Consider the following 17,005-nt stretch of genomic DNA (forward strand, 5'->3'; position numbering starts at 1 on the left):
TGTAACCTCTATGAGTATCATACTACTGTATAACTTAATGACTTTTATAAAACCCCTGCATTTTGAAATGTAAGACTTGGAAAAACTTCTTTATATGTGGCACTTTCTCATGTGTGCTATGGAACTAGAGCTTATTGTTCTGGCATTATAAGAGCTTCCCCTCACTGCCAAAACTGCATCATGTGGAGCTTGGAGCTCAGCAACTGTCTTTTGCTCTGTACCTTGCTACAGCTTGACCTCCATGTGTCTTATTTCAGTTAGGATAATTGCAGATGTAGATTTAAGTGTCTGCTTTCTTTGAAAGCTGTGGATTCTGTGTTTTCTCCAATATTTTCATAGCTCTTAGGTGGTGTAGAAAATATTTCTTTGACTAATTTAAGGATTTTTATGTTATAACTGCATTGATCTGTAGGGAAGACTCTAGGAAAAACTGAATACCTGATTTTACCATGTTTTTCCCATGTTGTTCTTCATGGTACACACCTCTGTTCTGTCACTTTTTATTTGCTTCCCTTTAAACTGAAGGCTGTTACAATGCTTGAAATCTCCTATGGGAGGTTTTTAGGCTGCGGGGCATTGTCATTAACCACTTTGGACTTTCCAGGTTTTACTGCATGCATGCCCAAGTAGGGATAACAGAGTTCCAGATGAAGGCATAATGTTAACTAATATAATGACATTATTTACCCAAGAATGCTCCTTTTTAATGTCTTTTTACTGTTGCTGTGCAGCTGTCAAGCACACCTTCTGCCTACGTATTTTGGCAAACAGGCATTAACTTTGAAGCTCAAGGCACTTGAGCTTTTCAGCTTGAGAATCCACATTCTATGAAAACTGTTTGAGTTACCTGTTTGTAAGTCTCAAAAGGACTGGAAACTCCAAATCACCTTTTAAATTCATAAGCTATGCCTGTTACTCTTGGGAGAAGCTCTTGGCTAATGCAACTGGGGTGGCCTTGGTCCTCCTCCTGGTAGCAGTGGGTGCAGGTGAGACCAGCTTTGCCCTGTGCCACTCACCTGAGAAGATCCCAAACTGCAGAGCACCCAGTCTGATGGGAGGATAGGTCCTACCTTCCTGCACCCCAGGGCTGTGCTTTATTTGGGGATGGATCAGGCTGTGGAGAGTGAGCTGCCCATTTGGTCGGGGAGATGGTGCCTGGAGGAGATTGCTAATACCACTAGCCTGGGTTTTGTTGACACAGGAAGAAACCATAAACTGACACTGGCCATGTCACAGCACCATCTGCAAAAACATGCTGTATTACACAGAGGCTGTAGCAGAATTAGGCAAAGGTGTTGCAAACCATGGTTAAGTACAAATTAAACACACAATACTCTGGGAAGGAATCCAGGAGTTCTTGCTGAAGGATTCCTGAAATGATCCACCCACCTTATGGTTGTGATAAAAACATGCAGAGAAAACACTGGTATGTCCTACCAAGTGGAGACAATACAGAGTTGAAGGAAGAGTGGTAGTGTGCCTGTACATGGAGCATGGGCTTGCTGGGATTTAACAAAATGCTGTGTGTTTGCCTCTTTGTGATTTGTTCATGACCATGAACGAGCCAGCTCAGCCAAGAGGACCCACACTGGTTTAAATTCTGACAATATTAACTAGGGTGAAAAACTGAAATGATGCTGGCATTAGTCATACAGAAATCTCTGATAATGCACAGCAACAACATGTGAAATTACAAGGGAGATGGAGTAATCGGAATGTGTATGACAAAGTGATCATCTAAGATGGAGAAAGTACCAAATGGAAAGCCAAAACGTAGATGACGAATGCACAGCCAGACCTGTACTTGAATTAAAATTCTCATCTGTCCATTTGTAGGGTGATACACATCTTTCCCCTTGAATGAGTCTGGAGGGGCCATGCAAAGTCTGAAAGCTCATGATCTGTAGCTGTCAGAGGAAACTCACTTCTAAAGAAGCCAGCTGGTGCTCAGATGCTGTGACTTGCTATTTATTTTGCAAATCGTACCTGTGGACATGTTTCCTTAGCAAAGCCACTGATGGTGACAAATGTGTATAACAAGTGCAGTCTTCTATTGATTCTCACATTCTATTTTCTGCTTTTGGTGGAAACAGATGGAATTCAATTTTCTCACAATTACTATTAGCCAAGAACAACATCACTTAAATCAGTGCGGGGGAGGTGGAAAGTTGCAACTACAAAAACACACAGCCTGAAAAGCTGTATATTGAAATGTGACTTGCAAATAACCATAACTGATGTATTATCCAGGCCCCAAATCAGAAACACACTTAAGCATTCTCTGGGCTCAAAGTGTTATGTCCTACTGACATTATACATGTGGCCTTCTGAAGAAAAATAACGATCCAGATTCTCCTTGTGGGTTAGTGTCATGGCAGGGCTGATGGGCTTTAATGTTAAATTCTCAGGATATTACCCCTTAAAAACAGACCCAGTTTAAGTTTGGATGTAGCTAATGTTAGTGTAAGGATAAGCAATTGTATATAATTACTGCTTACCTTGCAAAATATTAAAGGCAATTCTTAAGAAATTAAAATAGTAGTCCATAAAAAAGTCAATCATTAGGCACAAAATAAATCAAACATTTCCAAATATTCAGGCTGTTTAAATTAAAGTGCTATGAATTTAGAGAGGGTGCTTTACATAGCTAAGGTATGATACAAGGAAAAATCCTACATGCTGTGAATATTTTTTAAAAATTAAGAAATACAAGAATTAAGGATTTTCTTGAAATCCCATTTTGCAGGTGCTAAACTCTCAGATGATGTGATCACAGGTATTTTAGTCCCTTCTTAAGTATGGCCTCTGGCTTTGTTTAGTAACTAATCTTGGATTATTAGTTTTATCCTTTATTAGTTTCCTTCTGTCCTTTGCTTTGTTACAGTATCTTAACAATTCTCACAAACTACTACATTTCTGTTCACAATGGCTTTGTAAAGAGCCATTATTAGATCTCTCTTACAGATACTGAATGGAGCAGAGACTTCTGTGTTAAAAAGGCACCAGGGTAAGATGATTATGATCCTCTATTTCAGATCCTTTAGTATTTTATAGTATTTTATGTGTTCTTAGCAAAGATCCGTGGAAATGATACAGCTGGTATCTGTAATAAGGCATGTGAAAACATAAGATGACATGGCATGAAAGATGTGCCTCATAATACATATGAAACTTACAGCTTAATGCCTAATAAATCCATTATTTGAGGGCAGATCTCAATATCTAGAAGTCTGAGGAACTCCAGTTCTGCTCCTGCATATCGGGGCTGGAGTTTTTCTTCCACAGCTTTTTGAAAGTTGCACTTTTAAACCTTAACGAGTGGACTGAAAGTTTGTAAGATGAAGTGCCTGTTTTGGCCAAGTTTGGACAAATACTCAATACAGCAGCAAAATGCCTCTCCTATCCCTGAAATGATGCTCCTGTCATATTTCAAGCCTCCAGAATATTTCATTTTGCCTGTTCACATGGCCAAAACAATATTTTTCCTTAAGAATAAGCAGAGCAGCTTTTGATGAAAGCTTTTCCCCAAAGATGTCAAGTTAAAAAAAACCAGCAATAACCAAAAAAAAACCCGAACAACCAAAATTTTTTAAAAGTGAATCCACTTATTTGAGTTATGCAGTGCTAATCAAGCCACCTCTGTCCAAGCAGTCACAGTTTGCTCACAGCCTGAGTGCAGAGTCACTAGAAAAAGGAAATCTATATTTCTTTGTGCAGCGTTTGATCATTTCTAAAGGTGCTGAGCCCATGTGTGTGATTCCTCCTTCAAATTGAGCAAGGAATGCATGAATGAGGGGGCTGCTCAAAATCTACAGCTACCTCTGGAGTGGATGATTTGTGGGGTGGAAAAACTGGGAATGGGAAGGCCAGGTGGCACAATGGACCCTGGACACCTGCCCATGCTGAGTGAGGCTTGCGTTTGGCTGGGGAGACAATGCAGTTGCTGATGGCCAAGTTTGCAGCTTTGTGGGAAAGGATGAGTCAGGCTCTTCACACCTGATCCACCACTGCTAGTTCATCCATAAAGGAAGGCTGTATCCCTGGCTGCCAGCTGGCACGGACTGATTTTCCATCCCTTTGCATGGTCATTTGCACCAGAGTGAGGTGGCTGCATTGGCAGTAGTGCCAGGGCCACTGACATTGGCCTCTGTGGCTGCAGGGTGACACACCTCCTGGAGCCTTCCTGCACCCTCTTTGCCCCCATGACTCTTGAAGTGTCTTGTTTTCCCTCTTGCAGAGACAGAGCCCTGTGCTGAAAGGCCGTATTTTAAGCTGAGTTTGCACCTTTGTTCTCCCCACTGTTTTCTGTCATTTGAATATTTCTCTAGAAATGACTTAGCAGGTTTAAATTTCTCACTTTAAGCCTTGTCAATGTACCAGCATCTGATACATATTTAAATAGCTTTCCAGTGCCCTTGTTTAATTCACAAACCTGAATATTCACTGAAGTCAAATTATGAAGCACATTGGCATCAGGATATTTCCATACCTCCTTTTTTTTTTTTCCTTTACTTGTAGCTTCCAATTCTAACATCTTTGTTAGAAGAGGTGACTAAGGACAAAAGAGTTTGCTCATTTCTTACTGGGAAGGTATTTCTAAACAAAGAGGTAACTAACAATCCTAGGATCTAGGTACACAAGACCTGCAAAACCTGAGATGTTAAAACAACGGCAAGCCTGCTCAAGGAGACAGAAATGTAACTCTTCTACTGCTCATGGCATTGCTTAAATCTACAGAGGAAACTGAAGGTTTTTATGATTCTATTAAAATTACTGTTCAACACATTCAAAAGGATGATAGAGAAATGTAAAGGGCAGGGACTCATACCTTAATGTTAACCTGGCAATATCATTTGTATTGAGATTTGACTTGACTTTCAAGCACCATTTGAAAGGTTATTGCATGTGAAGCTGAATTAAGCAGTACTGCTGAAGTTCATTCTTTTGAAATTTAAAGTAAGAAATGTATTTTTCTTTCCTTAGGTCCCAACTCAAACCAGAAAAAAATAAGTGCACTGGGACTATGTCTCAGACTACTTCCCACCAGAAAAATCCCTAGTTTGCTAGGGGGCAGGAAAAACAAAAGCAGGTGACAAGGGTGTATCCTTAGGGCAGTGCTCTGGTGCCAGAACTGGCTTATGCCAGGGTGCACATTAATGAGCCTGGTTCACCTTTACCCTAGAATGCCTGAAATTAGATACTGCTCCACTCTCTAGTTTCTAAGTCTTGTATTTCCATCCCTGTCTTTATTAATTTCAGGCTGATGAAATCCTTTCCCATGCCATCCCAACCTTTACCTCTTAGACTGCTCTAGTTATTTGAAGCACAATACCTCGTTTCGCCAAGCTAACCCGCTATGTACGTGTGAGCTGGATCAAATAACCTTGCTTCAGTCACCTCTTTAACTTTTCCAGGGATTATATTAAAGCCTAACATCCACCTCCCTGAGGATTTGTAGCTCAGAGCCTACGTAGGTTTGCTAAATAGCTTGGAAATTTTAGAAATCGCACAAAAACATTCTTGACTGAGTGGAACCCTAGGAAAAAAAAATATAAATCCAAGTCATCCTCATCCTGAGATGACCCCAGTAAATGCAAGTTTTTAATGAGACAGGCTACTTCACCAGAAACCCTCAGGATTTTCTCAGAAACTCTCCACTGCACTCCTGCCAACTCTACCACTTTGGGCATTAATCTACCAGATTTCCAGGCAGCTGGAAAATACAGACAAGCAGTCACTGTGCAGGCAGTGAGGAGCCAGCCCGTGCCTCTGCACAGCAGCTGGCTGCAGACCTGTCAGCACTGACACGTTGGTGCCTCCTGTCACTAACAGAGCAGGAAGAAATGTGTCGAGCAAACAGAGTCTCTGACTCGGGCAGAGAAGACGGTGCCTTCAACACAATGCAAGGATGGGATGGAGATAAAAATAAGGATTTATGGTCACTACAACCAGACTGTTTAATGGAACAAGGAGAAGCTGTCAGAACTTGTCTTTATGAAGAATGATTTTTATTAAAACTAGGAATGGATTTTCCTAGTTGAGGTGTTCAGCACAAGTGGATGGAAGATTTGGAAATAGGGGAGACTTTCCCTGAGCTTTATTTTTGTTGCTTTGCCAATTTGCCTGGTATTTTTCAAAGAATGGTTTGTATTCTGGGGAGGAAAGGAGGGACCAGTCCCTGGTGATTGGAAGAAGTTACACCCATATTTAAAAAAGGTAGAAAGGAGGACCCTGGGAATTACCCACCTATCAGCCTCACCTCTGTACCTGGGAAGGTCATGGAACAGATCCTCCTAGAAGACATGTTAAGGCATGTGGAGGACAAGGAGGTGATCCAGGCCAGCCAGCACAGCTTTACCAGGGGCAATTCCTGCCTGACCAACCTAGTGGCTTTCTACAGTGAAGTGACTACATCAGTTGACCAGGGAAAAGCAGTGGATGTCATCTATCTGGACTTCTGCAAGGTCTTTGACACGGTTCCCCACAACATCCTTCTCACTAAATTGGAGAGATATGGGTTTGATGGGCGGACTGTTCAGTGGATAAGGAACTGGCTAGAATGGTTGTGTCCAGAGGGTAGTGGTCAACTGCTCTAAGTCCAGATAGAAAACAGTGACAAGTGGTGTCCCTCAGGGGTCAGTGCTGGGCCCAGTGCTGTTTAATATCTTCATTAACGATATTGACAGTGGCATGGAGAGCACCCTCAGCAAGTCTGCTGATGACACCAAGCTGGGTGGTTCTGTCAATATGCCAGTGGGATGGGATGCCATCCAGAGGCAGCTGAACAAGCTGGAGAAGTGGGCCCAGGTGAACCTCATGAGGTTCAACAAGGCCAAGTGCAGGGTCCTGCACCTGGGCTGAGGTAACCCAAGACATGAATTCAGGCTGGCGGAGGTCATGCTTGAGAGCAGCCTTGTGGAAAAGGACCTGGGGGTACCAGTGGACCAAAAGCTGGACGTGAGGCACCAATGTGCAGTTGCAGCCCAGAAGGCCAACTCCATCCTGGGCTGTATCAAAAGAAGTGTGTCCAGCAGACTGAGAGAGGTGATTCTGCCCCTCTACTCTGCCCTGGTGAGACCTCACCTGGAGTTCTGTGTCCAGCTCTGGAGCTCCCAACACAAGGAAGATGTGGACCTGTTGGAACGTGTCCAGAGAAGGGCCATGAAAATGATCTGAGGGCTGGAGCATCTGTCTTATGGGGACAGGCTGAGGTAGTTGGGTTGTTCAGTCTGAAGAAGAGAAGACTCCCAAGGGACCTTATAGAGACCTTCCAATACCTGAAGGGGGCCTACAGGAAAGCTGGGGAGGGTCTTCTTACAGAGGCTTGCAGTAGGAGGACTAAGGGTAATGGTTTTAAGCTGAAAGAAGAGAGATTTAGGTTAGAGATCAGGTGGAAATTCTTCAGTGTAAGGGTGGTGAGACACTGGAACAAGCTGCCCAGAGATGTTGTGGGGGCTCCATCCCTGGAGGTGTTTAAAGGCAGGTTGGATGGGGCTCTGAGCAGCCCATGCGGGGGAGTTGGAATTCAATGATCTTCAAAGTCCCTTCCAGCTCCAAACTTTCTGTATTCCATTCTGTGACAGTAAAGGCAGGTGGGGAAAGGTTGTAAGAATTAGGTAAAATCTTCCTTTCCTTCTAAATATCTCCCCCATAATTGAAATATTTGGATTTGCTATTGGGAGATATACTTCTGTTTTTGAAAAGACAGTATAGATGGATCAAAATGTTGAAAACTGTCTAGTTAGCTTCCCAACCCAGTCATGTTTTCATTGTGTATTTTTGTAACTCTGTGTATAAATTCACCTATCTCTTGCAATCTAATTATTTTCATGGTGAGCAGCCCTGTCTCTACTCCCACTGAGCTCCTGCTTCCTGCAATTTCAAAAGTAAACAAGTTTGGAGGCCATGAATGGCAACAAATAATCTAAACAGGAATTCTCATGCTAGTTTTCCCCTTGCTCTGCTATACTTAGCAGTGGAAGTCAAGTCAGTGTTTGGTGAAACAAATCTCCTGCAACCAAGTAGGAAGCAGAAACATAATCGACGTAGGGGTCAGTTGATCTGCAGAGGAAATCTGAGGTGCAGCTTCACAATACGTGGAATCCACAACAATATCGGTTCAAAAGTTCCCCTTCTGCCTGACCTTGGCATTTTAGTAAGGGTTGGGAAGAGAAAAGGTTGTTTTAAAACCAGATAGTCCAGTAAAACAAGTCTGGGCCCAGAAAGATCTCCACGGTGGAGCCATGTGGGCAGCTTGCTGCCAGAGCCAGATGGGTCTGGAATTACACGCCAAGAGTAAAATGGAGAAATAGCTATTAGCATGTTCTTTGAGTTCGGATATCATGTTTAGTGAGAGTTGGTAGAGCCAGAGTTCCTGGACAGCCTAATTTCTGGTGGGATGGACTTCATGTCCTCACGGTGAAACAGCTCTGCTGTCATGTCTGGGTGCTCCTTGCTAAGTGATGTTGCTATGCAAGAAGCATCTGCTAAGCCCAAGTGTTGCAGGAGTTGGGACTTGTGAAAAGACACAAGGATTTGCACATTAGGAGAAATGGGAGCAATGACCAGGTAGTTCAAGTCCTACTTATTGTGGTTAATACCAAACTGCACGTGGCCATGCAGATTGTTACTGTCTTTGGTTGTGCCTTATTTCTTCGTTTACTGAGTAAAGCCCGGTGTTGACAGCTACCCTCAGCAGCATCTGCAGATGCTTCTTTGCAGGTAAGAATAATAACATTCAGCAACACTGACATCTTGTGGCTGCTGAGCAATGGCTCCTCCGACATCCCGGATCAGCCACCAGCATGTCTTCACCAACTGTGTCTGCAGCATCTCCCAAAATATGGTGGTGCTTCAAGGGGTGAGTATCAAAAGTCTGGAAACTGAGAGGTTAAAAGCAGAAAAAGCAGAAAGGTGCTGGTTTATTAGTGGATGATCTGTGTGTGTGGATGATCCCTCTGCGTGCTAATCCTTTTGAGCTAATCTTCTCTGTATGAATGATTCCCTCCAGAGGACAGGGATAGAGTCTGGGATGTTTGAGGTGAGAAACAGAAGCTTTTGCTCCCTGCAGGTGATAATCTTTGTGCATTCCTCCTCCACTGGGAAGTGGGGAGAGAAAATATTTTGGAAAAGGCCCCAGGAGGAATCTCTCTTATTAACTATTGTTGCCACCAGATAAAAGGTGAGCAAAGCCTGGCTGTGAGTCTCTGCCTCTCTGCCAGTGGAGCTTTTTGGGAAAAGGTGTGACAGGGAAGACTGTTTGTATGGAAAGATATGTAGGAGCAAATCCTGGTGAGCTGGGAAGTTGGAAACTTTTCTGAATGCTTAGGCCACAGAAGCTTAAAGATACCCTGTATAAAACAGCCTTACCCTTGAAGTAGGTGTAGCTTGAGAAAATCAAAGTTGGAGTCCTATGGATGGTGGAGGGGTCAGATTTCTGGTCTAAAGATAGCTGTTTGTGACTCTGCAACATGTGATGGTCAGACTTGGACTTTTCAGTTGCTAGCAGCTTCTTGGATTGTTTCCTTGTTTGTGTATGTTTTGTTGCTAATGAACATCTGTATCCACTTTATCATCTGAATCCAGTGACGACACAATTGCTGAACATGAAATTAAATGTCATGCTATGGCCTTTTGCAAGTATCTAGAGAACTTTCTCACTTCCTTGAGGATGCTAGGTCTGGGATTGCAAGGAGCAATGACCTTAGACTCTGCTTACAGCCTGTGCTCCTTAAAATCAAAGCAGTTGTCTTATTTGGGGCCCATATTGTGTAAAATCCTTTATGAAACCTGAAAAGGCCACATCTAGCTGGTGGCTGGGATTAAATTGATTTGGAAAATCTTAAAAACTCAAGACAGATTGAAGCTGTTTCAGGCTTGGGGTCATATTTACTAATTGTCTTTGGAAGTGGGGAATAACATCCTTTTCCTATTTCTGGAATGAATTAACTTCCCCCCTAACCCCAGCCCTAACCCCTTGCTCTTATTTAGAACTGCTTTGAGTAACTTAACCTAGGGAAACTGTGAAAACAAACAATATTAAAAGTCATTCTGTGATTTGTGGTGTGCTTGGCTCTACTACATTTTGTGTCTTGGCACCTTTTAATTCAATGCATTAAGTCACCTTAAAGCACTGACACACACAAATGCTGTAGTTTAGTATACTACGTAAAAATTCTAATTTAAAATGGTTGATACCATGTTTTGGAGGAAAAAAAATGCCCTTTTATCCACTTTGTTGACTTCACTTAATAATTCTTAGCTGATAGGAATAATCTGGAAAGAAACCTACTATTCAATATAATTTAAAAGTGGTTATTGTGGAGCTTGCAAGAACCATTCACTCATACTGATGGTTTTTTTTCTAAAACACATCTTGTTGTATTGTCTAACTATAGTAAAATCTATCACACTGAATCACAGATGTTTGTTTCAAAGAACAAAAAGTGCTCAGTTCAGCAGAAACTTGCAGCAGTATGCTGAGTTAGCACCTCTCAAAATGCCAGCCAACTTGGTGTGAATTTTGTTTATTTAGTCTCTGAAATGTATTATACTGACTTCAAGAAGAGCAAAGATCTCTGATCTGTACCCTTCTTTTTTTGAGCATAATTTAAAAAAATATTTTCAATATACATATTTTTTTCATTTTTCCACAGACAGAAATATATGCCACTGTGTAGCACTTGGTGTTGTGTAAAGCAACATTTTGTTTCCTATTTTATGTTTAGAAATAACTTATTTTTCTAAGCCAGTGGAGGTACTGGTGTTTTAACAGCCCACACTATAAGCTGGGCCTACAAAAGTCATGTGTCTTTTTGTGAGCTTAAATAGGGAACAGCACAAGAAAATGATTTGAAGCTTATGACTGCAACTTTGACATTAGCATCTGGGAAAAAAAAGGGCAGCAAACAGTAAAGTATGAGTGAACAGAGGGCTTTAGTCACAATGAATTTGAATGGATGCATTGTTTCCAGAACTGCAAGCATGGGAAAACTGGGATCAATGTTGAAAATTGTAATATGCCCTAATGTGAGCTGGAAAGTTACACTGCACTCAGAGGAAGCTTGGTGAAACAGCTGAGGGTACAGACACAACCATCTTTGGTAAGCTGTAGGCATTTGTAATATGAACTTCTTCTAATCATCAGAGGTGAAGCAGAGAGGTCCCTGAGGTTTTCAGAGATACTCAACCATCAGCTCAACTATGTGTTGGTCAACAAGTCAACATTTCTGCATTGTCCAACAGCCCTACATCACTCACCCCTTGTTGGAGCAACATTGGTGACAGCATTGGATTTCTATTAGCTTTGACCCCTGCTCATGTATTCAGCCTACAGCCATTTTTTTCCTCTCACTATATTTTTGATAACATATGGTCTTTCATCCACAGGGTTAGAAAGCCAGATGTCCATGGTTTTTTTGATCAATACAGTCAGTTATGCTGCCAGTCCTAAGCCCTTTAAACACTGCTAGAGATAATAACAGAGAGTTTGTTTTCATATCCCTAGTCTAAACCTATTTACCAGACTCATAATGATGCTCTAAAACAATATCTGTACATTGGCTAGTCATACATAAATTGCTATATTTTAGTTGTTAAGTAATGGACAAGCTATGAAGCAGCTGTTGAAACACTGCACTGGGTTTTTCTCTCTCAAACTGAATGACAGAATTTGCCAGGTCATTTAATCAATTTCATACTGATTTAAACTAGATAAAACCAATCATCTTAGCTCATAGATTTGGTAGCTGGAAAGATTACGTGGTCTACATTGCAATGCTGTACTTCAATGATTTTTTAATTAAACAGGAAAAGACCCTTTCCAGTATCCACAATGTAGTAACCCAAAACCTCCTATAATGTGGCATGCGAGACCACTAAAGCTACAATTCTGCAATGACCACTTTGCAAACCAAGAGGTGTTGTAGAATAATTCATCAAAATATGGATCTGAAGAGTTAGTGGTCCTCTTCTCAAAAGTGAGTTAGATAACCTGATAGTTTGATAAGTAGGGAAAAATCCATACAATGTTTATAGCTGTTAATTTTTTTGGTTGGTTTTTTAATAAACCATCTGCTTTCTATATTTTGCAGGAAAACCATGTGCTGAGAACAGAAAAAAAAGAAAAAAGAAGTTTAATTCTCTCTCAGGATGTAAGCCAAAACCAAAATAAATTATGTTTACAATGCAATATATAAACATTAATAATGTTTTGAAAGATAGTTGCGAACTTGGATTTGTGTAGCAGGTTGTAAGGGTGTGAGGAAGAAGAGACCAAAACCAGTGTTAATAATGTGACTTCTGTAAGAGGCAACCTCTGCAGCCCTTCAGTAAGAAGGGTTTCCTTTTGGATAAACGGAATTTTGCCCAATTTTAAAAGTAGAGCACAGCCATTCAGCAACAGTATGTGCCCTCACTGAAGGTAAAGACATGAGTGTCAGGCCCAAGGGACCAAAAGGGGTAAAGACATCAGGAATGTGTGTAGTTGTCCAACATTTAAGCACAAGAGTGCATTCTTCAGTACCTGTCCTTGACACGTGCACAGCAGAAGTCGTGTTCAGATGCTTCAGTGGGAACTTGTGGGTATTTGGGTGTCCCAGGTAACCTCATCAACAACCACCAAGGTAAGCCAATAGCCAAGAACAAACGCTAGGAGACAGGTCACACCTTGAACTTCACCTCCCCAGGTGCCCTATTTCAGGCTGCCTTCATCCATCCTCCAGGACCTGAAGACAGAAACACTGCCCAGGAGTTCTGGATATTTCAGTTCTTTCACTGTTGATACCTATCCTGTATGTTTGTTTTTTGGAGATACTTGTCTCAAGAACAGCTTTGATACTTCTGAAGATAAATTCTTATCCAATGATCTGAGCAGAAGACTTAGCGTTAAAACTTGTTCATTCAGAAGATAAAATTTATTTTTTTCTAATGTTATGAAATAGCCTGAGGTCAGGAGATTTTTGTCTGGGAGGTGAGACAAACAAGTTCATTTCCTTCTTCATCCTCTGGTGTTCAAACCTCTTGCCTACTCTGGAAGCAATTGAGAGGCTCTTGGCTGATCTGAGCGGTGGGATCTTCACACCTCATTTTCACTTCTCCTCTTTCCTTCTCCTGCCCAAGGTGTGCCATTATGAAAACATTAAGTAATTAGAGGAAGATCTAGAAGATCCTTCACTTTTAATTGCACTGACCAGGGCTTACATCTGAGAGAGGTTTTTTTCTGCTCTGTGCTGTAAACTTTCCTTCTGCAAATTCTCAATTGTCCCATACGGAGTGTCTGGTTCTCCAGAGCAATTTATAATTGTTGACAGAAGAAGGAGTTTTGCAGAAGAAACCCAGAGAATAACAATTTTATCAGTCATGCTTTACCCCCATATTATAGTACAGCTCATTATGGAACAATCCATGCAAGTCACCACATATCACTATGTGGATTTATTTTTTCTACTAGTGTATTTCATACCTCCTTTCTAGTTTCTTTGTTTTATTTTTTTGAATACAACTAGAATTTATTTAAGTTACTGTATATTTCACAAACTATAATTTAAGATACTATAATTTCACAAACTAGTAAAATACCCTCAAGACTCATATGTTGCCTCCTGCATGCTTCATAAAGTCCACACCAGGGCCACACTCCAGAACAGTGCCACACTTTATAAAGTGCAAATTGGCTATGCAAACTTTATTAAGTATATGAAGCTGCATTAATATCCAATCACTCCCCTACAGATTTGCCAGACTGCTATTCAAAGGCATTGCTTTTCATCATGTTCAGCAGCTTTAAATACTTTTTATTTTCCAATTCCAGCATTTTAATGTTTCATGAGCCAAATAAAACCAGGAAAATGGCAATGAAGTGAATACCTCTGTTATTTGACTCCCTCAGTGCAAATATTCAAACAAATGCTTTGGTTTACCTCAAACTGTGTAGATCAGTTGCATTGTGGTGATGGGTTTATACCTAGGTAGAATTTAAAGTGAACAGAATGTGATGAGTTGAACCAGGAGCTGGGAATTTTTTCAAAACATACAGTTCTGCATTAAGGATGGTAATGCCTGTTTAAAGATTATCATCTGGCACAAGGCTCACAAGAGTATATAAACCACATCAAAACTTCTACTCTCAGCACCTTGAAGACCCCTTTTGTTGTCATTTGGTACTTCTGTAAGACCTGTCTTTCACCCAGAAAATCTCATAGGCTTCCAGATATTTGCTTGTAGCCATGTGCAGAAGAGTGGGTCTAGAATGAGAGCCACGTGTGAAGAAAGCTTAACTTACTTCAACGTGTGCTTCCTCCATCTCAGACAAGTCCTCTAACCCACCTGGCTGTGGAGTAGAAGTGAGGAAAGACACAGTTCTTCCAGGATAATCTTGTGCTAAGCCTAGCATGGCAGATACCTCTGGGGAGCACAACCAGATGTGGCTGTGAAGCCAAGTTAAGGGATTAGCTTCTTTGCAGTTCTTACGGTTGCAAGCCCTGTGCTGAGTTCCTTCGTATTTTTCAGGCTTAAAAAAACCTACATGTATTCAGTATCAAACCTTTAGATAAATTTTCAAGTCCTAGGAAGAACCTGAGTGTTGCAAATCTCAGCCTGGACTCATTTGAGGTTCCAGGCAGTCTGCTAATGTCATTCCGTTATAGATTTTTGTCTGAAATGGTATTATTTGTAAGTCTGGATGGTATATGGTGGTATTTTGTGGTTAGTGGTGTAGAAAATTTTCATTTTTGAATATCTGTCAACTTTCCTTAATTTTGTGTTTCCATCCACAGAACCATTTTGTCTGCTATGGCTACCTAGAGAGACAATAGAAACTTCAAAGTGTCAGAGACAAATGGCTGCCTCTTAAGCCATTGCTTGCTAATTGCCAATTTTTGCTTCTTCTAGTAGCTCTCAATCATTGTCTCCTCTCTCTAACTGTAGAGGGCTTAGTGTGTTTTTAGGATTTTTGCTATGGGTATGGCAGACACATAAATACAGCATCATTCTTGGTGTATTGCTAGGGTCGTTGTGCTCAGTTCTGAACTACTGATGAGAAATATCTTTAAAGAAGATGAAAACCTGCAGGTTAGGTTAGAAGATTTTGAGAACATCATTTCACATGTGAAGAAGGATCTCGAATTTTGTGTAGTTTTGAGCTCCCCAGTACCACAAAGGCATGAGCATACCAGAGTGAGTGCAGAGCCTCAAGGATGGTCAGGGGGCTGGAGAACATGAAGTGTGAACAGAAACAGAGAAGGCAAAGGGGAGATCTTACTGCTGTATCCAACAACTTAATCAAGAGTACAGAGAGGCCACCTCAAGACTCTTTTTGGAGTTCTTTAGCAATAGACACACGTTGAAAGAGAAGAAATTCTGATTAGATAAAAGGAGAAAGGTTTTCACCATGAGGCTGATCATTCAGGAGCAGAGTCCTAGAGAGGTTTTAGAAACTGTCTGTGGAGATATGCAAAACTCAACTAGTCCTTGTGTAGGCCAATCCATCTGAACCTGTTCAGAAATGGTGGGGTTTTTTTTGCTGTAGGATGTCCAGGATGCCTTTCAATCCATATAGTTCTGTATAAGAATAAGTATGTATTTATTTGGTATTTACCAAGTACAGGCTTACACAGAGTACTGTACAAATACATGGGAAAGCATTGTCTAGCCTGAAAAGTTTATGCTCCAAGTAAAGCAAAGCTTTTTGTGAATGGAGGGGCTGGAGATGCACTGAAATGAAGTGACTTGCTGAGCTCCTACCGAAATTTGGTGATGGAACAAGAAAAAAAATGATCTCAGTCTCATTCTTTCCTCTGCCTTGGTTCAGACAATGGTGTACACAGAGAGCATTGGTAGGTTACACAGGATGGAAGGATTGCAGAAGTAGGATTTATGTTTTGTTTTGTTTTCACTTACAAAAGATATTTCTGTCTATGACCTTTTGCAGCAGTTGAGGAAAATGTCCCACTCACAGCAGTGTGATATCCAGCTAGACACCCTATTGCTGCTACGTGAGCCTGTTCTGCTGAAGATGCTAAAACATTCTTTCTGTTCCTGTAATTTCCTCTGATTACGTTTGACCAGTTCCGGGCAATGGGCTCCCAGTCAGTTGCCTGTGAAACCCTGAAATATGTATATTTAGGCAGCTCCAGTGCTACAGGATGTGAGAATAAGTTTGTTTGCAAAAGTTATTTGAACAAAGTAACTTAACCTGTATTCTCTCTCAACAGGCTGCAAGTTAAAATATAGTGTGAATGTTGAATAACTAGTTTCCAGTGGGATTCACTGTGGCTTGCAAAAGAAGACAAAAAATTACTCCTTTACATATATGAGGAATTCTGATCCCCCACCCCCCCTTAAAAATTAGAAACATGGTTTCACTGATATACTTTAAAAAAACAATCTGGAGATTCATGAATTTAAAAGAAAAAAAATAAACTGGACTTGAATAATTCATACTTAAATAGCTCTGGGCCAAGATATTGCTTCAGTATTTCCAAGTATGCAGGTTTTATTATTCTCTTAAAGTATGAATAAAAACAGGGTTGTTTTATCACACTTGGACTAATCAATGATATGCCCAGAGCACAGTCGGCATTAAATGATCCAGTTTAGTTTAAAACATTTTTAAAATCAATATGTATTGTAAGGGAGTAATAAAAATCTTCAAATTAAAGGTTTTTGTGACATAAAAACAAGTAATATATTTAGGAGTTTTTTAGGGCAGTAATGTTTCCAAGTACATAGGAGATGGGCCAAGCAGTTCCCTCTGAATTAACATTCATCAGGTTTTCACACTCTATTAAGGTAACCTTCATGAAATATTTCTACATTACAGTTCATGATGTAATTTGAATGCATTAGAATTAATTTGCCAATAAACTGCAGGGAAAATATGGAATATGCTACCCCCAAAAGCTTATGAACTCTGTTTAGCTTGGGTCACATTCATGAGGGTTTCCAACGTAACATCTGCAGGCAAAAAAAATGACTCCTGTGACTACAGTGCTTTATTCATGAGAGA

Source organism: Apus apus, chromosome 4 (assembly GCF_020740795.1).
Source record: "Apus apus isolate bApuApu2 chromosome 4, bApuApu2.pri.cur, whole genome shotgun sequence".
Classification (NCBI taxonomy): Eukaryota; Metazoa; Chordata; class Aves; order Apodiformes; family Apodidae; genus Apus; species Apus apus.